A 25,937-nucleotide genomic window follows, 5' to 3' on the forward strand; every position below is an offset into this window, starting at 1 on the left:
TTTCAAAAATATACTTGCCATTCGGCTGGTTAATATATATTTGAACTGGTCTTTTGTTAATAACAGACTGTATTTGAACAGGATTTTTCCACTTCAGTCTTAAACCAGGTTTCTGCTCGAACTTCTTTTCCTGTACCCATTCTCTTAGTATGGGTTGCCATAATTTATTTGTCAATTTTTTCTGCCTATTTGCTTCCCTTATCCTCTGATCAATTCGATGAATCTCTTCTGTTACTTCTTTTTTTTAATCTAACTGTCGTTGTTGGGTCAAGGACTCAAGAGTGTGTAGAGGCAATAAAAGAACTATGGGTAAGCAGTGTATGCATCTCAATCCCATACATCAGATAATATGGAGTTTCTTAGGGGACACTGTCCCTGATGCAGATGTGGGCACATTATTGAGTGATAGCTGTACTTCCGGAATGCTGGTGGTCCACTTACTTCCCTGATTCTGAACAGTTTGACCAATAACTTTATTACTTCCCGATTTTTTACATTCCACCAGCCCCGCTGATTGCGGATGACGTGGCGTGCTGTGCTCTAACCCAATCCCCCTTTGTTTGCAATAGTCTTTGAAGACCATAGAGATAAAGGCTCTGCCTTAATCGGAGTGTAAGATTTTGGGTGCACCAGCTACAGTAATTATATCAGAAATAGCCCTGGCGAGTGCGTTTTCCGAAACAGTTTTTGTGGGGACCAGCCAGCAGAAGGAAGTGCATCCATTCACACAAACGAGAACATGTCTATATCCCAAAAATGGGGGAAGTGGTCAAATAAAGTCAGTAAAGAATTTTCCCATTTGCTCATCAGCTTTCACAGGAGCCAATGGTGGTGGCTTAATTTAGTGATGACTTATTGGTCGAATAGCATGGCTCACAATTTGCCACCTATGTTTTACAGGCTTTAAGCATGCCTGGCCACCAATATAAGGGGGTCAATTTGCAGAATGTTATTCTGGCACTACAATATGATTGACTTATGCCCTTGTGAGCTTCTTTTACAAGCTGTTCTCGTTTGTGGCTTGGGGGTACTTCTCGGTTTCCTTTGGGCAACTTAACTAGTACAATACCCATAGGGGTTTCTGAGTAAAAGTACTTTGGTGGACATTCTGGTGGATTCTCTGTTATTGGGTCTAATAGCCGAATCAGTTCCTCATCCTGATTAGCTGCCGTTCTGCCCTAGTGATTACACAAATATTGGCAGGCCCCTCTTGAGGGGGTGTCATGCAGACCGAACATTTCGCTTGTTCATCTGTAAGGCTGTTTCCTTTTGAGTGTACTGTTCCAGTGGTATGCCCATTTATATGAATCACTTGACTATTCTTTTTCTTCATTCTCGAATGGAGAATATCTTCCCACAGTGTGGGTTTAATAAAGTCTGCTTTCTTTAAAACATACCATAATGCTGCAGCTTCAGCATATTGCGCTGTGTTATGGCCAAGGGGTATAGACAGTAATTCTTTTGGATAAAAAGAAACAGGAATCTCAAAAAGTCCCTACTACTATCCCCATTCTAGCTGAGGATTGTTGGGGTGTCTCTTTTTTAATCGTCATTGACGATCCATCACAGTAAATAACTTGATGGTATTCTGTAAGTGGTCTCATAAGTATTTGTCTGATTCTCTCCTCCGTATTATCATCCTCCATGATGGAGAGATATTCTATCTTTCCACATTAATTTTGGATGGCTTTGTAGATAAAGATAGTATTTATTAATGAGTTGCTCGAGGGGGTTTTTGCCTCCCCCTTCTGGGCAAGTTTAATCAAGCTGTGTTCGTTTGTGGGCAAGGTTGCCAAGGCAAAGAGGAATTCAAAAAGTCCTGGCTAAGTGCCAGGCCAACAATGCTGGGATTGATCATCCTCAAGATGCAGAGGTTCATTTGCTGCTTTATCGTTAAGTATTTTAACTGATTGTTGTTCCTCCCTCTTGGGGATTTCATGTTTTCCAGATCCCTGATGGGGTTTATCGGACCGTTTACTTTCTTGATGATCCTCCTGTTGAGGTGGATGTTGGTTCTGCCGGGAATCTTTTTGATCCCGATTTTGGTTTTCTTGGTACCCTCCCATGGCTCTTTGATAACTTTGGCCAGTGTAAAAACTGTCCCCATAGGGAGTCCACTGTCCTTCGCTTTCTTTTCGAGGTCTAGCCCCTCATCTATCCCATCTTTCTGCGGAGAAATCTGTCTCATATTGTGGGCGGGTTGGGGGTGTAAACCTTTTGGAATACCCTCTTGGGGGTCCCGAGCCATGAGTTTGTGTCTGGGCAGGGTGGACTTGAGACTTGGGTCTATACAGTCCTTCTTCCTGAGTACCAAAGGTACCTTCTCCATTTTTTTTATCCCTAGTTCCTGATCTCATTATAGGTTTAGTTTGGGGTAGACCTAAGAGGTCATGATTTAATTGGATAATGCAATTGACATTATCCCATCTTTGTTGGTTATCTCGATAATCATTTAGAGCACCCTCACAGGCAAGTTTGAGGGCTGTATTTTGATATTGATTGGGCAGGCAACCATGAACAATGTCCCAATTATCCTGTGTAAGTACTTTGCCTAATCTGTAGGCAGCTACCAGCCCTTTAGTTGTGGCTGTATTAGTGAGTATTTCCTTGATTGAACCCATTAATTCAATTCAATTCAATTCAATTTTATTTGTCATATATGCAGCAGACGTGTGTACTGCACAATGAAATGTTGATTTTTACGAGTCCTCCCATTACATGCCCGCCCTGAGTTGCCATGAGAACATAAGCATATATTTGAACCCAGTTGTTGCACTGGTTTAATGGGGGAATTAAGTCTGAACTTAGTATCATTTGCAGTAGTTGTCTCAGGTTTTGAGCATTCCAATCTTGGCAACAGGTTTCCAATTTATCAAGGTTAGTTAGAATCCAGCAGGTTTTTTTCCTGGCTGGTGTTTCCTGGTCTACCACACATTGTGTAGATAGAGCTCAGGTTTACTTGACCTAGGGGCGCAATTTGTGGTTGCTGGGGTTGGTTTACGAGACCATTAATCATTGCACCTCCAGCGTTTAGATAAGATTGAGCTAGTGCCTGCCGGCATTGATTATAATAGATTCTAAGCTGTCTATAGTTTTCTCGAAGATTGTTGTCATTTATATCATCATGAGTTTGCCACCTTAACCAGAATCCATGGCCCCCAGGAGCATAGGCTGCTCCGGGTCCTTGTTGGGCACCATTCATTAGACCTCCCAATTGTGCAGGTGTGCACCATATCATTAAGGAATTTATTGGATTTGGAGTATTCGTTTGATTATCCCACAGGATATTCTGGATCCCCTGGTTCTGGTGATCAACATTAATCGTGCCATGAGTTCTAACAGCTCCTTCAGCATCAAAGCCTTCTATTTCAAAAATTATTACTTGGTTTTGTGGAGGTACAGGGATAGGATTATTTCCCCTAATAAAGCAATCGTTTAAATTTTCTAATAAAAAAACTTGGCCAATTCCGACAGGATTTGCCATTTCTTCAAGACCTAACCTCGGTTAGGGTTTAATATTTAATCAGGACCTAACCTCGGTTAGGGTTTAATATTTTGTCAGGACCTAACCTCGGTTAGGGTTTAATATGAACTTTATAAGAAGCTTCTAGACCTCAATGGTATTTTGAGGGAGTTCTGATTTAAGTTCTACAAGGCCTGATCAGGGTCTTGTCGTCTCTAGAGACTTAAATCTGGGTCTTAGAACCACTGTCAGTAAACATTCCTTCTATACTTAACAATCTACAACATGGATATCGATATAAATATAAGTATAGGTTCTGTATCAACTCGTTAACACACTCGTTGGGAGCCAACTGAAGGGATAATTACAAGTCCTAGCCCTTTCGGGCTACCCCAGATCAGGCGTATTCCCCAGACGTTCACCTTCAACTTAAGTTAGAGATAGCCGAATTCCATAAGTTGCTTAAATGGGTCTAAAGGTTCAGGCTACCTCTCCCTAAAGGAAAGGAATGACTGAAGACGTTACCATCCTCCAGATAGCATTTTTAATAAGTTTAACTAGACTGTAACCTTCCGGATATTATGAGGGTCCGGAATACCCCCCAGAATTCTGCAACTCCTTACAAAAGGGTGTACAGAAATTGGGTTTGCGAGTTTATACAGAATTACTCTTTGAGACAATTCTAAAAATATAGTTTTATTTAAGAGCCGACATTCATTAACAGCTGTTGAATCAGCTGCAACATTATCAATTCAAAATACAGATAGCTTACATTTCTTATTTCTCAGGGATCCTTATTTTCAAATCTTTACTTCGTTACAATTCTACATTTCTTACTTATCTCTAAATTCCAGAACATCCATCAAAATCAATTACTTTGATTACCCGAGACTCATAGTTAAAAACTTACAGAGCGTGCCTGTGAAGTTGAGAAACGCTCAGCCCGTTCAGCAAGTTCTGACTTTCTGTTTGAAAAGCTCTTATTTTTATACCCTTTTTGCAGTGGTTTATTCTTTGAAGTTCTCTGCTGATGTCAGCTAATTGTCTTATTCATTCTCTCTTTTGAATGCTTTCTATCTTACTTTCAATTCAACTATTGCATGCATAATTATGTCTCTACCTTTAGGTGTTTCAAAAACCATCATAAAAACAATATGGCAGCTACGGTTTCTGTTTGATGCCATTCTTACAAAATACTTTCATTCAATTCTTAATATTGGCTTTACTGGTTTTTGCAGACATTGTGACTCCTTACTGCTCCAAGTTCAATACAAACACAATGGCCCAGAACTTCGGGTCTCCATGGGTGAGTACGCACGGGGTACTCACCCGTAGGCCCAATGGAAGTGCCGGTTTCCTGCATGCACTGCGCATGCGCGGGAAACCGGCACTTCCTTTCCCCTGAAAGAAGGGGTTCAGAGTTCGAACACATGCGCAGGAGAGGCTGCGCGTGTGCATCGAACTTGCGTTTCTTTTTCAGGTTTTCCTGGGAGGGTAAGTCTCCAGAATTTACACATTTAAAAAGCAGTCGTAAGGCCTGCTTTTTACAAGGTAAGTGGTGAATTAATTAAAATTAAAACATTTTTTCCACAGGTTTATTATTTTTAAATACTTTAAGGAAAGGTAAGTTTATTTTTAGCCCCGTTAGAAAAAAAAATTATTTTTTTCAAAAATTTAAATTATTGTTTAAAAAATTATTTCATGTAATTTATAGTTTATTTTAAAAATGTGATGTTTTCTTAAAATTTATTTGAAGATTTAGTGATGTTTTGGGGCTCGTAGCATTTCTAAGTTTGACAGCACTTCCTGTCAAACTTATGAATGAAGCATTCCCTGCTACGATTGGCTCCCCATGGCCCACGTGATCCCAGGGGACGCATCGAACTAACTGCGCCCCTGGGATACGCATGCACTGCGCGTCGGTAGTTGGAGCAGGCCCAGGATCGGAATTCCACGGGGGCCCACAGCACAATGGCCGGCGCGCAAGGTAAGTGCAGGTCGGGGGCTTACACCTGCAGGAAGCCCCCGACCCGAATTTCTAGGCCATTGTAATTGCTTGGTGTATCTATTGAAGTCATATCTTCAAAGTGTTCTTGTTGGTATCATATTTACTATGTATATATTAAAGACACTTTGACTAGGGTGGTTCATGCATTTCTAGCTATCTCAATTGGTTGCATATTTAATCGTGTTTCCTGTCTTCCAAGTTTAACATAAAAACTATTTGACCAGCAGGTGTTTCTTTTACTTGATGTCATCTTTTCAAAGGCATATGCCTCTTTTAATTTTTGTGTTTCTGTTCAATGTGTTAGCTGGTAACGCCTACAACTGCGTATTTTCATTGTGTTCCCTCCAAACTCTAAACCTTTCGGAAGCGCCAAACTGCCATTTCAATAGGGTAATTGTTTTAGTATATTTAACTAATTCCCATTTCAAAGCTTGATTTGTTTTTACAACTTTGTTAAACAACTGATCTTTATCTCAGAAGCCTGTATTTCTGTTTACAGCCTGTGTCTCCAAGGCTTTAGGTTTTTAAACCCAGAATATCATGTATTAATAATATCAGTATTCTGTTCATATTATGGTGTATCTTTTTGAAATATGGCGTATTCCCTCCCACAGAAACCTTTCGTCCAGCCACTCTTCTGACCAAACAGTGCTCAGAGGCCTTTGTCCATAAAAGGGGGAAGCACAGCTCAGAGGAACTGAAAAACATGATTCACAGTGCAGGGGGTGGCGGGTGGCACGTGTGCCCAGTCAGTTATGCCCCGACTGTGAGCAGTTTGAATCGCTCCCACGCCCCTGGATTCTAGACACCGGGCTTAGGTACAGGCGGCAATACAGAAAGACTCGAGTAGACAAGTGGTTTGGTGTAAGAAAACCAAGATTTTATTAAAACAGAAATTAAAACAGTCTTATGAGAAGTCACTAGTATAAAATACAGGCAAATACAAAATAACTATACTTATACAGGGAATGGGGAACACACGGCACATCGAGGGAAAAACAATTACTTTAACAATCCCCTTAATCCTTATCCCACCCCTATACCTAACTAGATTAAGCTATGAGGGGCCAGAATTCATGCTCACCAATCCAAAGCAAAGCCAGTGGTTTTAACGGACGAGGGTTTTGAGGTTTGGTCTTTTGTCCTCTTAGGTACCCCGTCGCCACATGGTCTCAGGACGCGGTGCTGGAGCTGCTGCTGTGACACACCTTTTTCTTCCTCAGCTGCCGTCATCGTCTCGTCACGATGGGTTCTCTTCTTCTTCTTCCTCGGGCGGTCGTCGGCGGTAACGTTATGTCAATGAGACGATTAGCAGTTTTTACTGCTTAGATTTTGCTACCCATTCTTAGAACGGCAACATATTCGTCATGGCGTGGACACCTGCATTTATTCGCAATGTTCAACAAGAGGCTTGCCCCCAAGCGCCAGCTTAATTGCAGGGATCGCTCAACCAACTTCGTCTCACTGTCCTCAGATACTTTCTTCCCTGAGCGTCAGCTTATAACTCGGCGCTCGGGTTTTTAATTAATACGTCTTCTGCTGCCCTTCTCTGCTGTTTGTCGGGTCTACCCTATTCTTCGTCTCGACTCGTCTCATCACTTATAGCTACTATACAAGCCCTGCTACCTGCTCAGTTTCATCTCGCCCCTATTTGTGGCCTGGGTGTCCTGGATGACTATGGACTCAGGTCTCGTTCCCCTCCCCTGCAGTTGGTATGGTGTCCTTAGCTGTTGAAACTCTGCTACGGGGAGCGAGGAGAGAACCCGCCATGAGGCCAGGGCACGAGTGCGAGCGGCGGCAGCCCCAAGCCTGACGAGGGCAGCGTGACCAGAGAGAAGAGCCCACCACCCAGCCGAGCGATTGCTACTAAGGGCCTACAGTTATACCTTTCCGATGGCCCCTTATCTGCGCGCCAAATCAGGTTAGTTCATTGTTTCAATTTTGGCGGGCTGTTTTAAATGATTGTACCAATCTAAGTTAACTGGTTTTAGATGGCCGTTTATCGCACCTAATGGCCTGATGTCCGGGCTGTATTGTCATTAATGCATTCTAATCGGCCTGTCCAGCCTTGATAAGCTGTTTCCGATTATTTATGCTGTTTATGCAGACAACCTAATGGCCTCAAGTATAGGCCTAACTGGTTTTGATCTGCCTCCGATCTGACGTAATGCATATTCAAATGTTTGCTTAGCTGTCTGGCCTTCCAAACACAAAAGTCCTTTTCACAGAAATGCATTTTAAGTTTTGATTTCCCAAAGCTGCTTGTGCTGCCACAGAGTCCAAGCTTTTAAAATCTTACAGGCTTTTGGTCACGAGGTGCGGACGCCATCTTTGGGTACCCTTTTTAAAATGTCCATAGGGTCCCTTTTATTAATAACCCTGGGGAAATGTGGAAATTTTGCGAAACTTACAACAGTTGCTCCCAATATCACAGGAAACTGCTGATCGAAGCCACCTTAGGTTAGTTAGTGTGTAACATTAATGGTAAAGACCACGCAGGAGATTATTTTCGAAGATTAATGGATATTGAATTAGGGAGATGATAGCAAACCAGATTAAATTTGGTTAAATTAGGCATAACTAAGACCACCTATTTCCACCTCCATAACATCGCCCGACTGCACCTTTGCCTCTGCTCATCCGCTGCTGAAACCCTCCGCTATGTCTTTGTTACCTCAACACTTCACTATTCCAACGCACTCCTGGCTGGCCTCCCACGTTCTACCCTTGTAAACTTGAGGTCATCCAAAACTCGGCTGCCCGTGTCCTAACTCGCACCAAGTCTCGTTCACCCATCACTCCTGTGCTCACTGACCTACATTGGCTCCCGATTAAGCAACGCCTCGATTTCAAAATTCTCATCCTTGTTTTCAAATCTCTCCATGGTCTCGCCACTCCCTATCTCTGGAATCTCCTTCAGCCCCACAACTCTCCGAGACATCTGCGCTCTTCTAATTCTGCCATCTTGAGCATCCGATTATAATTGTTCAACCTTTGGTGGCCGTGCCTTCTGTTGCCTGGGCTCTAAGCTCTGGAATTCCCTGCCTAAACCTCTCTGCCTTTCTTTCCTCCTTTAAGACGCTCCTTAAAACCTATCTCTTTGACCAAGTTTTTGCTCACCTGCCCTAATTACTCCTTATGTGGCTCGGTGCCTTATAATACTCCTGTGAAGCGCCTTGGGACATTTTACTACATTAAAGGCACTATATAAATACAAGTTGTTGTTGCTGTAGGAAGGAGACAATGGAGAGCTGGAGTTAAGGGCAATTTTTCAGAGTGGTTGGAAGTGGATAGTGATGTCCCACAGTGTTCAGTTTTAGGGCCACTTCTGTTCACTGGGTACATTATGATTTAGAAATAGGCCTAGAGGGAGTGGTTTCAAAATGTGCCGATGATACCAAAATAGGAGATATAGTTAATTCTTTAGACAACTGAAGGAAGTTGCAAAGGGCTTATTGGCCTAGAAATTGGATAAGGCCCGAAAACGGGGACATGTCATGCGCCAGTGCTATTTGCCTACGTCCATTCTAAGTGGCGCAGGCAGCAAGTAAAATCCCTGTTGCCAGTTCATTATAACGATTGGATCGCTGATCTCAGTGCTAAACGTGTTGCTGATTGGCTTAGCGCTGAACTGGGGTGCCAATATCGGGTACAGTCTAATGGCCAATAAAGTTTGGCCTAGGCTCTCCGCACTACTTAAATGTGACATGCTTCTCTGCAAAAGCACCTCATTCTAACTCTGGAGCGAGCAAGAAGGTTTTCAGATGCTGCACTGGAGGTTTTGGTCCTGGGGGTCCTCTGCCAGCAGGGAGGCAAGAGGCCATCCAGGGCCATTTGCATGAAGATTAATGACCTCACACAGCTGGTTAAGGTGAGGGAAGGATTCAGCAAATGCCATATCCCACCATCCACACCACCAGCCCCACACACTGCTCAATGCACCATACCCCCATCACTCACCTACCAACAATCTCTAGTTATCACCACTCATACCTCACGATCATGGCTTCACTTCGCCCTCACAACCTTACCACTGCTGCAACACTCACACCCACATCTCACAACTTGCACACACTGAGAGCTATTCAACTATGGCAGGCACATCACCCAAACATTGCACTACACTCACTCACACACTTCCCTTTCCCCTGCAGGGCAAGGTGGCACATAACAGGAGGGAGCAACAGCGGATAGGGGGCAGCCAAGCTACAATAGAGAACCTGACCAACCTGGAGGAATCCATGCTTGGAATTATTGGAGGGGGAGTGACAAAGTCCTTGGCCAGCAGAGAAGTTGAAACCGTTGCTGATGATAATGGCATGGTCATGCCTAATCCTTCTTCTCATATCCCATTTCCCCCTCATCCCACAATCTCCTCTCACTTACAAGCTGCTGGCAGTGTATGGATGGATATCTTGCTTTCCCCTCCCCTCCCCTCACCACAACCCGACCCTTGGGCCTTTCTGATTTCAGATACCCAAGAACAGCCAGCAGGCCAGCCTGCCCCTAATTCTGAGCAAACTGAAGGAGGAGACAAACAAGAAGAGACACTGGCACTGCATTTGACACTCGCAGACACCAGCTCAGAAAATGACACTGCATGGACTTTAGAGGGTAGTATAGAGGCAGGATCTGCACGTGGTGAGTCAGCGGGCACAGGTGGTTTGCAACCAGGCCAGGAGAAAGGGTAGCTCGGGTGCCAGCTCCCCAGAGGGCGAGTTCGCGCATGAGTTCTGCTCCACAGGACTCAGATGATGAACTCGATGGGGCGGCCTTCCGAACAACGGTGATGGGCATGCACACCGAAATACTTGGTGCAATGGCAAGCCTGCCAGAAAGGCTCTTGCAGTGTGAAAGAGCATGGAAGAGTCCGGCTGCAGCATCGCATGGGGCTTTGCGCAGAACTTGGAGTCCATCATTTCCAGGAGAGGCTTTGTGGACCCAACCATGATACAGCGTGTGGTGGGCGACGTCGCGGCTTCCATTGCAGCACAGGCGATAGCGACCCAATGTCTCAGTGCTGCAGTGGAATCTCAGACTGCTGTCATCATTGCTGGGTTTACGAGTCTTGAAAGGTGCTTGCAGGGTGTCGCAGCAGGCCATCGGTCTGTCCTCCAACAGATTGCTAGGAATGCTGAGACGCCACCCCAGGGGACTGGCAGTGGGTCGGTGGAGCAGGAACCTGCTGTCCTCTCTCAGGATGACACCACTGCCACTCTGCCATTGTCCTTGTCACTGCCGATCAGCCAGCCAGCCCAGACTGCTGCCACCCTTGCCAAGGTGGGCCTTCTAGGGCCAGAGCTGCTTGAGGTTGTTGTGCAAGGCCATCTGCAGTCTCCCCCACTGAAAGTCAACAGCCTTCCACCAGCCATGCTGCAGCCACTGGGGGAGCAGTGCATAGGAGCACTAGAGTAGGTAAAGGCACATGAAAGGCAGACACTAAAGGAATGCACATGGGTGAATAGTTGATATTGTCATTTTGATTGCATTTGGATAAATTTATGATTTGTGTGTGGAATGTATGTTCTGTGATGACTCTTATTTCAGCTTTGTGCCCAGGAGGACACTGTGATGTTCCATGACAGAGGATGGTATGATGGGGGAGTGGTGAGCAACGGGAATCTGGGGTTTCATTCACTGGAATCAGAGTCTGATGAGGCACTCATGGACAGCCTGTCTGGAACAGAGATTTTCTGCCTGTCTCCTCCCTTCCTCCTCTTCTTCCTCTTTCTCTTCCTCCTCCTGCCTCCTCCTCCTTCTGAGGTGGTCCCACTATCCCTAGTGGCCCTCATGATGGCCAAATTGTGGAGTATGCAACAGACCACCGCAAAATGGGACATCTGCTCCGGCGAGTACTGGAGGGCTCCCCCAAGCAGTCAAGGCAGTAGAACCGATGCTTGAGCAGCCCGATGGTCTGCACTATGACGTTCCTCATGGCAGCATGGCTGTCATTATATGAGTACTGGAAACAGGTGGGGTTGCGGAGAGGAGTCATCAGCCAGGTGCAGAGTGGATAGCCCATGTCTCTGAACAGCCACCCTCAGGTCTGACGTGGTGGCTGGAAGATTGCTGGCACACCTGGTGCAGGACGAAGGCATCATGACTGCTGCCAGGATAGCAGGCATTGAACATCAGGATGCACTGGGCGTGGTCGCACAACAACTGCACATTAAGTGAGTGGTAAACTTTGCAGTTACGGAAGATCTCAGGATTGGAAGACGGTGCCTGCAAAGCCTCGTGTGGGCAGTCGATGGTACCCTGCACCATGGGGAAGCCTGCTATCTTGGCAAAGCCGCATGCGCGCTCGTCCTGCGTCTCTCTGTTCAGAGAGAAGACAATGAAGTCCCTTCTCCTGGAGTAGAAAGCCTGTGGGACCTCCCGGACGCAGCGATGGATGACGATTTGGGAGATGTTAACTATGTCTCCTGCTGCAGATTGGAGGGCCATGGTGACCTTGAGTGCCACTGGGAGAGCCATCGTCACCCTGCTTTGAGGCTGCAGGTCTGGTTGCAGGAGGTGGCTGAGTTCTTTGACTACCTCCTTGGTGAAGCGGAGCCTCCTAATACACTACTACTTGCTTAAGTGGAGGTAAGAGAAGTGCTCTCAGAAGACCCTAGGTGGGTAAGGCCTTCTGTTGAGAGCCCTCCTGGCCCTCCTCCTCCTCCCCCTGCAATCATCTTCTCTTCTTCGCTGCCTCCGCTCCCTCTCCCTAAGATACTCAAGCGCGATGGGGACTGCAAGTGGAGTGAGCAGAAGCCTTTAAATGAGAATCAAGGCGTTCTCCACTTGTAGCAACACTCCATGTGACCTCAGCAACTTTAAAGAAGTTTAGAAAGCTGTAAGAGTTGCAGAAACTTAGACAGAGGCAGTAAAACTGAGAAACCATGTCAGCTGCAAGTTGTTGATGATGGTCCCTTTAAATAGCACTGGAGGGGGTCCTTCCTGCTGCTGAACGCTTGGTCAGCTCGTCATGATTAACAGAAGGCGGTAAGTGGAGCGGCGGTGACAAAAATGACAGATCGTGCTTCAAATCAGCGTTGCACACTCATTAATTTCACGATCTGCCTCATTTTCATTTCTGCAGCGAGCACTGGCAACGACAGCGCTGCCGATCTCCCGAAAGTGGCGGCCACCATGGGATCCACCAGAAGCGGGCAGAAGCGGGTCAGCCACCATTTTTTTCATCAAAACAAGCCTTAACGGCCGGCACTAAACACCTGAATTTCTAGGTCATTGATTATATGGAGGAATGGCCTAAAATGTGGCAGATGGAATTCAATATCAGTAAATGTGAGGTGATACATTTTGGTTAAAAAAAATTAATAGCAGTAATTATATTATGAATGGAAATAGGGTAAGTGCTGTGGAAGAGCAAAAGGGATTTGGGCTACAGATTTTTTTTTATTTATTCAGAATGGGATCTGAGCATTGCTGGCAAGGCCAGCATTTATTGCCCATCCCTAATTGCCCTTGAGAAGGTGGTGGTGAGCCACCTTCTTGAACCGCTGCAGATTTACAGGATATTAAAGGCAGCACCTCAGATTGTAAAAAAAACTAATGGAATTCTAGATTTTAGAGGTCTAGGCCTAGAAATTTGTTAGCCCCCAAAAACGAGCGCAGGAATCGCGATGTGCGATCACCCCGTGCTCATTCAAAGGAATGCAGGCAGCACGCAAACGTTGTGCTGCGCGCTGATTAGCATGATTGTGGCATTCAGCCCAGCGCTGAATGTGCTGCTGAGTGGCTGAATGCTCAGCAGGGGGCCCCTGTTCGTGCAAGGCTAGCACTACTTAAAGCTAGCCTGCACTAATTAAAGGCAGTCCGAAGCTCTTAAAGGGGAGGTGCATTCTGCCTGCAGCAACTCATTGAACTGGCTGGGGAAGAGATTGAGAAGAGTAGAAAAGAAAAATTATGTCACAACAGGGGAGAGACCGTATGCCTAGGTTCTCCGATTCAGCACTGGAGGCCTTGATGCAGCAGGTCAACACGAGGAGAGAGGTGCTGTTCCACAGGGGGCCAGGAGGCCCTCCAGGCATCAGTCTAAAGTGAAATGGGAGCAAATAGACACTGTGGTGAATGCCAGCAGTTTAGCCCTGAGGACCTGGATGCAGTGGAGAAAGAAGTTTAATGACCTCACACGAGTGGTCAAGGTCAGTGAATTCATCTTTAAATGCCACAAACTGCATCACCAGCCTCACGCACTGCTCAATTCACCACACCCCAATTACTCACCTACCAACAATCTCTATCAATCACAACTCATACTTCACATTCAGAGCTTCACCTCACCCTCACACACTTACCACTGCTGCAAGCCACACACCCACATCTCACAGCTTGCACACACTGTCAGCTATTCAACCATGACAGGCATATCACCCAAACACATTGCATCACACTCAATGACACACTTCCCTTTCTTTCTCTTGTAGGAAAAAGTGGCTCACAACTGGCGCCAGCAGGTCATAACCGGCAGGGGCCAGGCGCGCTTGCATAACTTGAGCCCCATGGAGGAGACAATGCTGGCCATTCTTGGGAGAGGCATCACTGTGCCAGCGGTGGGGCTGAAAGACTACAAGATGCTGGTATTCTCATACGTAATCCTCCTTTTCACATCCCACTTCCCTCTCATCTCACAATCTCTTCTGATTTACAAGCTGACCCAAGAAATCCAAACTGCCCAGCCAGTAGTGCAAGAAGAGGGAGAGGAAAGTGATGAAGAAGAAGAAACACCGTCACTCGATCTGACACTCAGCCACCAGCTCAGATACTGACACTGCGCGGAGTTTAGAGGGTAACTTAGAGGCGGAGTCTGCACATGATGAGTCATCAGGCATGAGTGGGCTGCAGCCTGGGCAGGGGGAAAAGGGTAGCTCAGGTGCCAGCTCCCACATGAGTTCTGCTGCAGAGGACTCAGATCAGGACTTTGATGGGGTGGCCTACAGAAGAAGACTGATGGGTATGCACACATAAATACTTGGTGCATTGGCAGGCCTGCCAGAAAGTCTGAGTGCAATGTCAAGGAGCATGGAGGAGTCCGGCACCAACCTTGAACAGGGCTTTGTGCAGAGCTTGGAGCCCATGATTTCCAGGATGAAAGTGATGAACTCCATTAGTGCACTTGTGGACCCAACCATGATGCAGAGTCTGATGGCTGATGTCTCAGCTTCCATTGCAACACAAGCAGTAGCCACCCAACATCTGAGTGTTGCAGTGGAATCTCAGACTGCTGCCATCATGGCTGCATTTACCAGTGTGGACAGGGGCTTGCAAGATGTCCCGCCAGTTCAGCAATCTATCCTCCAACAGATGACTACAAATGCTGACGCACTGCCCCGCGGGAGTGGCAGTGGCTCCGTGGAGCACGAACTTGCTGTCCTCTCTCAGGACGACAGCATTCGTCCTCCCAGCTCAGCCACTCCACCAGTGCCCGTAATGTTGCCTGTCAGCCAGCCAGGCCACCCAGATGACTGCCACCCATGCTGAGGTGGTGCAGTCTACAGCCGGGCACTCGAGGCCCAGAGCTGCTCAAGATCGTCCTGCAAGGCCATCTGCATTCTCCCCCACTGAAAGTCTGCAGCCTTCCACCAGCCAGGCTGCAGCCACTGGGGGAGAACTTCATTGGAGCACTAGGAGAGGCAAAGGCAAACTGAAGACAGGCACTAAAGGAATGCACAAGGGTGATTAGTTGACTTGGTTCTGTAATATTGGATGAATGGATGGATAAAGTTGGATTGGAATGTTTCTTTTGTGGTGGCTTTTATTTCAGCATTGCGGCCAAGAGGATGCTGTGATGGTCAGTAACAGAGGTGTGGGACTATGGCTGAATGGGGAATTGGGGTTGCGTTCACTGGTACCGCAGTCGGATGAGTCGATCACAGACAGCCAGAGGAGAAATGGGTTATCTGGTTTGCCTCCTTTCTTACGCTTGCGCCTCTTCCACTTACTCCTCCTCCTCTTCCTCCTCCAAAGCAGGTCGCCCTATGCCTGGTGGCAAGGGTTGTGCCCTCATGATGGCGAGGTTGTGGAGCATGCAGCAGACCACGACGAATCTGGAGACATGCTCTGGTGAGTACTGCAGAGCTCCTCCAGAGAGATCCAGGCAGCAGAACCACGTGCACCTGCATTTGTCTGGTCAGAGAGAAGACAATGAATTCCCCTCTCAAGGCATAAAGAGCATCTGTCACCTCTCTTATGCAGCAGTGGATGGCGAACTGGGAGATGTTACAGATGTCGCCTGCTCCAGCCTGGAAGGATCCCGACACAAGGAAATTCAGAGCCACGGTCACCTTCACAGCTACTGGCAATGCTGTCCTTGCCCTAAAGAGAGGCTGCAGGTTTGGTTGCAAGAGGTGGCAGAGTTCTGTGAGCACCTCCTTCATAAACTGCAGACGCCTCACACACTGCTCCTGGCTCAGGTGAGGTAAGATTATTGCTCTCGGAAGACCCTAGGTGGGTAAGGCCTCCTGCTGAGAGCCCTTCTCCCCCTCCTCCCTCTGCGAGCAGCTTGTCCTCTTCTTCACTGCCTTTGCTCCAGCTCCTTGTCATTCTATAGGCCAAGGGGAATGACAATTAGAGTACCCTTCACTGGGAGCCAGTGGTCTGGCCAGAACCCTTAAAGTCAGAACCGAGGCACTCTCCACTTGCAGCACCACTCCTGTCACCTCACCAGCTTTAAAAAAAACTCTAGAAAACTCCAAACACTTCCACAAAACTTACACAGAGCCAGTAGAAATGAATCAGCAACTAACCTATATCGCTAGTGAGGGGGCCTTGCTGCTGCTTAACACATGTTCAGCTGTGCGAGATTATGACATGGCGCCATCTCCAGCCTTGAGGATGAAAATGGAAGCGTTGGTGCCAAATTAGCGTTGCCCTCACCAAGATGGCATCTGGCATCATTTTCATCACAAAACAGCACCCACAGCACCAAAAAAATTGGGCGCTACGTAGTCAAATGTTTAGCCCATAGAATATAAAAGCAAGAGTTAAGAACCAATATAAAACCAATATAAAACCTTAATAAGACCTCAGTTAGAGTATTGTGTGCAGTATTGGACTCCACACTATAAGAAGGATATTGAAGGGTAGAATGCAGATTCACCAGGATACTTCCTGTGTGAGGAAATGCAAATACAAAGAATGACTTGAAAAATTGGAGCTTTTTTGTTGGAGCAACACAGATCATGGAGTGATATAACAGATGTGTTTGAATTTGGCACAGCAGACACCGACGATTCTGGAGACCCTGGCTGGTGCGTACTGAAGGGCTCCTCCAGATCTGTCAAGGCATCTGAAGCGCATTTTCAGCACGCCTACTGTTTGCTCTATGACACATCTGGTGGACAAGTGGCTTTCATTATATCTCTCCTTGGCATCAGTACTTGGCCTCCTCAAGAGTGTCATGAGCCACGTGTTCAGTGGATAGCCCTTGTCTCCAAGCAGCCAGCCGGAAAGTGTGTTTGGAGGTGCAAAGAGCTGAGCGAGCGTGGACTGGCGCAGCACGAAAGAGTCATGGCAGCTGCCAGGGAATTTGGTACATACATGCATGATGATCTTCCTATGGTTGCACATTGAGGCAGTGGAAGCCCTTGCGGTTGACAAAGACTCCTGGGTGATGATGGGGTGCCCTGATGGACATATTTGTGCAGTCGATGACGCCCTGCATACGTGGGAAGCCGGCCAGAGTGGCAAATCCAAGTGCCTGCTCAGTAACACTGGCTTCATCAGTGGCAAAGTTGATATAATTGGCTAACTTGTCAAAGAGGGCATCGGTGACCTGTGTGATGCATCTGTGGGCGACCGACTGCGAGATGCTGCAAATGTCTGCTCAGATCCCTGGAAAGAGGTTGAAGCGAAGAAGTTGAGGGTGCTGGTGACTTTGACAGACACTGGTAAGACATGTCCACTGGGTGCTCTGGGCTCCAGGTCTTGTTCCAGCAATCTGCAAATGTCTGCGATGACCTGGCATGATAGCCAGAGCCTCCTTTGGCACTGGTGCTCAGTTATGTTGTGGAAGCTCATCCTCTGCCTGTAAACCCTGTGTTGGGGAAACCGCCTCCAGTGCGGTGCAGCCCTGCACTGATGTCCTCTGTCCTGTGGAGCATCAGGTCATTGAGGAGAAAGTTGGTGTTGCTGTTGCTGCTGCTGGTGTGCCTCCTGCTGGTGTTGGGGCTCATCGTGGTCTGATTCTGAGGACCGGGTTGAGACAGTATAAACGGCACCCATGCTGATGTAATAGATGGCAGGTCAAGTAGAGATCAGAGAAGCAATCTGTCAATGATCTGATAGGTAGTAGCAATGAGGTGAGAATGGCTTCCGAATTTGCAGAAAAGACTTGCAAACTCTAGACACCTAAATCTGTGCTCAAAATGCACTCAGCAAGAGCCTTTCTGTTAGGAAAGTAAGCAAGTGTCATGTAACAGTATTTATTGTGCTTTTCTTGCTCTACAGTAATGACCTCACTCAATGGCCACTGAACCTCCACCTTAGCTTGACAGACATGGTTCCCGAGCTGCGTGATTCCCATGGGCATGGAGTGAAATTCAAAAGGTCTGGTTAAAAACATGGTTAAGGGTCTGACAACAAAATAATAATGATCTAAATTAGGTCGCCTGCCTCTGCCATTCGGGTCCGTGCCGCGCTGGCAAAAGCGCCCGAGATAAAGGCGCGAAGAGGCGGGATGACGGCTTTATTCCAACTTTTACTCCCGACCCGCCTCCAATTCTGCACGCACGGCAGCATGAAAACTCCGGCCTTTATTTCTCTTTCTATGTTTAATTTTACTCTAATTTACCATACTTTCTTCTCCATCGTTCCTCTGTTTTTTTCCTGAATCGTTAAATCCAGATTCAGATTCAGATTAGATTTATTTGCCATATGTAACAAGTACAATGGAATGCTTGTTCCCCGTAGGGACGCGTCAGCTATACATACAGCGCCGCGTTCAGAGTCAATACAATGGCTTCCCGTGGCAGTGGGAGCACGATGTCCCTCAGCCGCTCCGTCCTCCTCTTCACCGCGGCCTCCTCCTCACTGTTGCTGGCTCCACGTGTGGTGGCCTGCTTCTCCCGCTCTGGCCACCATGCCCGGCTCCCCTCCTCCCATCCGGACTGCGAGTTACCCGAAATGGAGCTGCCAGCCGACGTGCTGCAGCTTGTCGTTGAGTCTGCTGCTGCTGCTCATTGCGCTGCGCTCCTCTGCCCGACTCGCCGAACACATCGTCGGGATGTGAATGCTCCAATGCGGCCTCCTCTTCACCGTCGCCGGCTCCACGCTCCACGGCCCGGGGCCTACGTCTCCCTCTCCCGGGTCGGCCTATGGCCGCAATGCTCAGCTCCCCTCCATCCCATTGGTTAAGGAGATCGGCTGTTGCTCCCGTCATTCACCAAGGTCCCACATGCCTCGTAGCCCTTGTTATCAGCTCGCACATCCAGCAATTTGCAGCGCAAAACATTTTTGAGCTGAAGGCTGAGAGAAAAATTCTAACTAATGGGGTACGTCACAAGGTGTCCTGCTCCAGCAAATTCTGGGCCATTAGGAAGAAGGATCAGAGCACTTGCGACCCCCTTCTAGACTTCATACAAATCACCTGTAAAAAAAACTTAATTCACACTTAACCATTTATTGTGATTATACACTGATATATTTTATTAATACTTTTAATATGCATTATATAACACATATATTGATTTTTAAATTACTCTGTAGGCAATGGATTTGATCGTCATTTGTTCGCAATGCACTGTCTGTCAGAGTCTACGGGTAGGTCTCTACCCGAATTGTACAAAGATCCTGCCTACATCCAATTCAATAATATCATCCTTTCAACCAGCATACTGAATAGCTCAGCTGTTGAAATTGGTGGATTTGCGCCAGTCACACATGATGGCTATGGCATTGCGTACAAAATTTCAGACAACTGGTTTGGGTGCAATCTCACTTGGTATGCCAGCAGAGATGGGAATTAATTCATGAAATATTTGAACCAGAGTTTGGATGATATCTTTGATGTTCTAAATGGAAAACCTCTAGTTTAATGGAGTTGTCTTGTATGCGGAGAAAGTTTAAAAATGTGCAAAGCAATACTACATTGTTATCTGAAAAGCAGTGCTATTTTGAAATGGAATTAAAGTATGAATGCATGTAAATACATAATTTATTTTCTTATTGCTATCTTGGCATACCTTGTTTCAATTTATGGACGTTGATAGCTACTAATTACATATGCCCTACTGATAATTTCACAATGACTTCAATGTAGTTAAGTATTTAAGATCAGACACTGTTGCTAATCTAATAACATAACAGTGGAGTTCTGAAGCTATGGTCACTGTTATTGACACATTGGACCCAACACACTGAATTAAATTGGTAATGCAATGGAGAGGCTCTTTTTGTTAAACTGTCATTACTTATTATCAAAAAACAAACTAAAAATAAACAGTTGTCAAAGAGATATATCTATCATTTGAATACACCAATATTCCAGATCATTTTCAGTTGTTGTTGCGATTATTTGAAAACCTGAGTGTGCAGGTAAATACAATCAATTTCTAAGCATAAATGACCAAAAACTGTACCATATTATATTATGTGAAATTTTACTGCTCTCAAAACTTAAAGTGCATTCTTAGATTTAAAGCATTTTGCCAACTAATCGATCTTATTAAAGGTCACTGTTCTAAAATTCCCTATCACAGCATAAATTTTATTGGCATAGCCACGTTGCTCCCCTGTTATCAGACTAATAGCCCAGGAGATTGTCATAAATTGGCTAGATAAGGCAGGTAATATAACTCCTGTTGAACTTAATCCTTAATCTGTTAAATAAAACGTATAGGGCAATCAGTGCTAACTGTGAATCTTTTTGTTCGTTCATGGGATGTGGGCGTCGCTGGCAAGGCCAGCATTTATTGCTCATCCCTAGTTGCCCATGAGAAGGTGGTGGTGAGCCACATTCTTGAACCCACTGCAGTCCGTGTGGTGAAGGTACTCCCACAGTTCTATTAGGGAGGGAGTGCTAGGATTTTGATCCAGCAATGATGAAGGATCGGCGATATACTTCCAAGTCAGGATGGTGTGTGACTTGGAGGGGAACTTGGAGGTGGTGGTGTTCCCATGCGCCTGCTGCCCTTGTCCTTCCAGGTGGTTGAGGCCGTGGGTTTGGGAGGTGCTGCCGAAGAAGCCTTGGTGAGTTGCAGCAGTGCATCTTGTAGATGGTACACACTGCAGCCACGTTATGCCAGTGGTGGAGGGAGTGAATGTTTAAGGTGGTGGACGGAGTGCCAATCAAGTGGGCTGCGTTGTCTTGGATGGTGTCGAGTTTCTTGAGTGTTGTTGTAGCTGCACTCATCCAGGCAAATGGAGAGTATTCCATCACACTCCTGACTTGTACCTTGTAGATGGTGGAAAGGCTTTGGGGAGTCAGGAGGTGAGACACTCACCACAGAATATCCAGCCTCTGACCTGCTCTTGTTGCCACAGTATTTATGTGGCTGGTCCAGTTAAGTTTCTGGTCAATGGTGACCCCCAGGATGTTGATGGTGGGGGATTCTGCGATGGTAATGCCGTTGAATGTCAAGGGGCGGTGGTTAGACTCTCGTTTGTTGGAGATGGTCATTGCCTGGCACTTCTGTGGCGCGAATGTTACCTGCCGCTTATCAGCCCAAGCCTGAACGTTGTCCAGGTCTTGTTGCATGCGAGTATGGACTGCTTCATTATCTGAGGATCTGAGGATTTGAGAATAATCAGCCTCCCTTTGATTATTTGGTGGCCTGTAGTATATTCCTATTACTACCTTTATCCCTGTACTGTGCTACAATTCTATCAAAAGAGACTCAGTAACACTTCCCAGCATTCAACTTTGTTGTAACTAGTCCATCTTTAACAAACAAATCCACTCCACCTTCTGCCATTACTTCCCAGTCCTTCCTAAAACCACGAAACACAGAAACATAGAAATATAGAAAAATAGGAGCAGGAGTAGGCCATTCGGCGCTTCAAGCCTACTCCACCATTCAATATGATCATGACTGATCCTCTATCTCAATACCATATTCCAGCTCTCTCCCCATACCCCTAGATGTCTTTTGTGTCTAGAAATCTATCTATCTCCTTCTTAAATATATTTAGTGACTTGGCCTCCACAGCCTTCTGTGGTAGAGAATTCCACAGGTTCACCACCCTCTGAGTGAAGAAATTTCCCCTTATCTCAGTCCTAAATGTCCTACCCCATATCCTGAGACTGTGACCCCCTCATTTTAGACCCCTCCAGCCAGGGGAAAAATCCTCCCTGCATCCAGTCTGTCTAGCCCTGTCAGAATTTTATACATTTCAATGAGATCCCCTCTCATTCTTCTAAACTCTAGTGAATACAGGCCTAGTTGACCCAATCTCTCCTCATACGACAGTCCTGCCATCCCAGGAATCAGTCTGGTGAACCTTCGCTGCACTCCCTCTATGGCAAGTATATCCTTTCTTAGGTAAGGAGACCAAAACTGCACACAGTACTCCAGGTGTGGTTTCACCAAGGCCCTGTATAACTGTGGTAAGACATCCTTGCTCCTTTACTCAAATCCACTTGCAATGAAGGCCAACATACCATTTGCCTTCCTAACTGCTTGCTGCACCTGCAAGTTAACTCTCCAATCATCATCTGATTTCAAAAACAAAATATTGTGGATGCTGGAAATCTGAAATAAAAATGGAAAATGCTGGAAATGCTCAGCAGGTCAGGCAGCATCTGTGGAGAGAGAAACAGAGTTAACGTTTCAGGTCAATGACCTTTCGTCAAAACTCCTCCCTCCTGCTGTGAAGGAATGAGCCATATAACCTATTCAGAAAAAGACACCATTCTATGAAAGAATTCTGGCCTTATTAAAACATGACAAACTGGGTCTGGAAATCTAGAAACCGAACGATGTAGAAGCTGTGAAAGTATTCTGGCTATAGAGATAAGATAGTTGTTGACACTGAATTAATAACCTTATTGAAACAGAAGGTTAAAGGCTCTGGTAGGCTGAACCTTTTGGAATGAGACAATGGTTCACCCTGTACAAGGTGTTCTAATTTACACTTCATAAAGAAGCACATAAAAGAAACATCTGCCTTCGTAAAAATGACATCAAGTAAAACACACCTGCCGTTACACCGTTTTTTATGGTAAACTTAGAACACCAAGAGAAGAGACATAATTCTATAATGCTACCAGCTGAGGTGACTGTAAGAATTGCAGGGGTCAGCAGAAAAATGACTAGCGATAATTAGCTTACATCAGCAGAAAACCTTAAAGGAAATATCACTGGAAAAGGGTATAAATATTGAACTCTCAAATGGGATAGTAGTCTCGCTACTTTACAGGGGCAAAGCAATTCTCGGCTTCAGAGGCAGCTCTGTAAGTCTCCAACTCTTTGTACCTCGGGGATCAAAGATATTTGATTTTGGTGGATATCCTGTAGAAAACTAAGAACTGTAAAACTGTAGCAAAGTTAAGATTTGAGAGTAAGGATCTCTGATAATAAGATTGTAAGCTTTCTCTTTTTGGAACTGTTAATGTTGCGATTGACTCACCAACTGTAAATTACATGTCGGTTCTTTAATAAATCTATATATTTTTAGAATTGTCTCACATAAGGCGTCTGTATCAAACTCGCAAACTCAATTTCTGTACACTCTTTGGTGAGGATTTGCAGAATTCTGGGGGAGTTTTCCGGACCCTCATAATATCCAGAATGTTACAATCTAGCTAAACTTATTAAAAGTGCTATCTGGAGTACGGTAACATTTTCAGGTTGTTCCTTTCCTTTAGGGAGAGATAGTCCAGACCTTTAGAAACCAATTAAGCGTCGTTAGGATTTGGCTACCTGAAACTTTAGTTGAAAGTGAACGTCTGAGGAATACGCCTGATCCGGGGTAGGGCTAGGACTAGTAATTATCCCTTCACTGCGTCATTTCTGATGAAAGGCCATCGGCCTGAAATGCTAACTCTGATCGCGGGGGGAAGGGGGCGGGGGCCCAATCACGTGGAATGGGAAACGGGTTTGCTTGGTGGGTTAGGGGAAGCACTCCTGCTCCTCCTGGCCCATAAGCAGTGCTGGAAAAGCACTTAACTCTTCCATCCAGTTATCCTTGCCTTCCATTAGCTTCGGGCTGTCCAGCATTAAAGCTGGAAGAGAGATAAAATCAGAAGCAAGCAGACTCATTAAAATATTTAAATGGTTGATTGCCTGCCCCTCGTCCCGCTTCCGTTAAAACTGGAAGTGGGCGGGTTCGAGGTGGGTTGGGTTCGAGGTGGGTTGGGTTCGAGGTGGGTTGGGTTTGAGGTGGGTTGGGTTCGAGGTAGGTTGGGTTCAGGTTTGAGATTTTTTACATTTTAATATTCCACCTGACCCAAACCCACCCATTTTTGGTGGTTAAAATTACCCACCTTACTCCACAATAATGTTAGCTGCACAAAGCAAAGGCTCTGCAGGTGTTAGGTGTGCTTGTCACAACTAATGTTTACATTTATAAGTAGAGGCCAGAGACAGGTAATTCAGCATGAGCAGTTCATAAAGACATTCCACACCATTTACAGACAATTAAGTACCTTTGTCCTTGTCCTTGTGCACCAGTCGCTGAAGGTAAGCATGCAGGTGCAGCTGGCGGTTAAGAAGGCAAATGGTATGTTGGCCTTCATAGCGAGAGGATTTGAGTACAGGAGCAAGGATGTCTTGCTGCAGTTGTACAGGGCCTTGGTGAGACCACACCTTGAGTATTGTGTGCAGTTTTGGTCGCCTTATCTGAGGAAGGATGTTCTTGCCATGGAGGGAGTGCAACGAAGATTCACCAGACTGATACCTGGGATGGCAGGAATGACGTATGAGGAGAGATTGGGTCGATTAGGCTTATATTCACTGGCGTTTAGAAGAATGAGAGGGGATCTCATTGAAACTTATAAAATTCTAACAGGACTAGACAGACTAGATGCAGGAAGGATGTTTCCCCTGGCTGAGGGGGTCTAGAACGAGGGGTCACAGTCTCAGGATATGGGGTAGGACATTTAGGACTGAGATAAGGAGAAGTTTCTTCACCCAGAGAGTGCTGAACCTGTGGAATTCTCTACCACAAAAGGCAGTTGAGGCCAATTCATTAAATATATTCAAGAAGGAGTTAGATATATTTCTTAAGGCTAAAGGGATCAAGGGATATGGGGAGAAAGCCGGGACAGGGTACTGAAATTGGATGATCAGCCATGATCTCATTGAATGGCGGAGCAGGCTCGAGGGGCCGAATGGCCTACTCCTGCTCCTATCTTCTATGTTTCTATGAAGTGTGGTTACTGTGAATATAGGGAAATGCTACAGCCAATTTGCACACCACCAAGTCCCACAAACAGCAATGAGATAAATGGCCCCATTGTTTTAGTGGTGTTGGTTGAGGGATGTTCTCCTGCTCTTCAATTAGTGACATGGAATTATTCACATCCACCTGACAGGGCAGATGGGGCTTCGGATTAACATTGCATCTGTGCCGTGCTACATGATCCATTGATCAAGCAGCAGACCGCTAATGGACAGTGTGGTGCTCCACGGGTTTCTGCTGTAGAGCTCTTCTCAGCTGAGGTCTTAAACTTAGGCATAGCTTACTTCCCTTGACTGGAGCTCTGGTGACCTCGGATTCCAATCAACAGTCTATTTTGTTGGGATTCATTATGTTACGGAATTAGATTGAGATTGTCAAAATGCAGAGTCTCAACAACCTCATTGTTTCCCAGTGTTCTGCTCACACACAGATCTCTGGCAATGCTGAGAGCACCCTGCAGAAGGGCATGGTTGGAGCTATCATAGATGATGGAACTAGCAATCAGGGCAATGCCACACCCATAACATCCAGCCCACGGTCAGAGACCAGCTACACATTAATGGAGTGGAACACTTTACTTTTCATCAAAGGATTGGCTTGGTTTTGGGACCCTGCACTTTGAAGCGTGCAGCCGTATGGTAAGAGTGCTCATGGTGCTCTGTCTCTTTTATGCGGAAGTTGCTGAACTGAAAGGCCAGGGCAAACATGGCCTCTGTAACCTTTTTAAAAATTCGTTCCTGGGATGTGGGCGCGTCACTGGCAAGGCCAGCATTTATTGCCCATCCCCAATTGCCCTTGAAAAGGTGGTGGTGAGCCACCTTCTTGAATTGCTGCAGTCCATGTGGTGAAGGTATTCCCATAGTGCTGTTAGGAAGGGAGTTCCAGCATTTTGAACCAGCGATGATGAAGGAACGGCGATATATTTCCAAGTCAGGATGCTGTGTGACTTGGAGGTGATGGTGTTCGCATGCGCCAGCTGCCCTTGTCCTTCTAGGTAGTTGAGGTTGCAGGTTTGGGAGGTGCTGTCGAAGAAGCCTTGGTGAGTTGCTGCAGTGCATCTCGTAGATGGTGCACACTGCAGCCACAGTGCACTGGTGGTGGAGGGAATGAATGTTTAAGGCG

At 46.1% G+C, this 25,937-nt stretch overlaps 1 protein-coding gene and 1 long non-coding RNA gene across 2 annotated transcripts in view; one reads left to right on the top strand and one right to left on the bottom strand.

Annotated features, from left to right (window-relative positions):
- LOC147124516 (carnitine O-palmitoyltransferase 2, mitochondrial-like) overlaps positions 1-25,937 on the top strand; it is a 253,228-nt gene that overhangs the window by 102,727 nt on the left and 124,564 nt on the right. The gene's annotated exons all lie outside the window — the stretch shown is intronic.
- Positions 19,612-25,937, bottom strand: part of LOC147124518 (uncharacterized) — a 34,140-nt gene continuing 27,814 nt past the window's right edge. The window contains exon 3 of the long non-coding RNA XR_015078467.1: positions 19,612-21,202. This is a non-coding gene — a long non-coding RNA (uncharacterized LOC147124518). The remainder of the gene's footprint in view (positions 21,203-25,937) is intronic.

This window comes from Somniosus microcephalus, chromosome 1, assembly GCF_052327205.1.
Source record: "Somniosus microcephalus isolate GS21.2 chromosome 1, FLI_Smic_1.0, whole genome shotgun sequence".
NCBI classification, from domain to species: domain Eukaryota; kingdom Metazoa; phylum Chordata; class Chondrichthyes; order Squaliformes; family Somniosidae; genus Somniosus; species Somniosus microcephalus.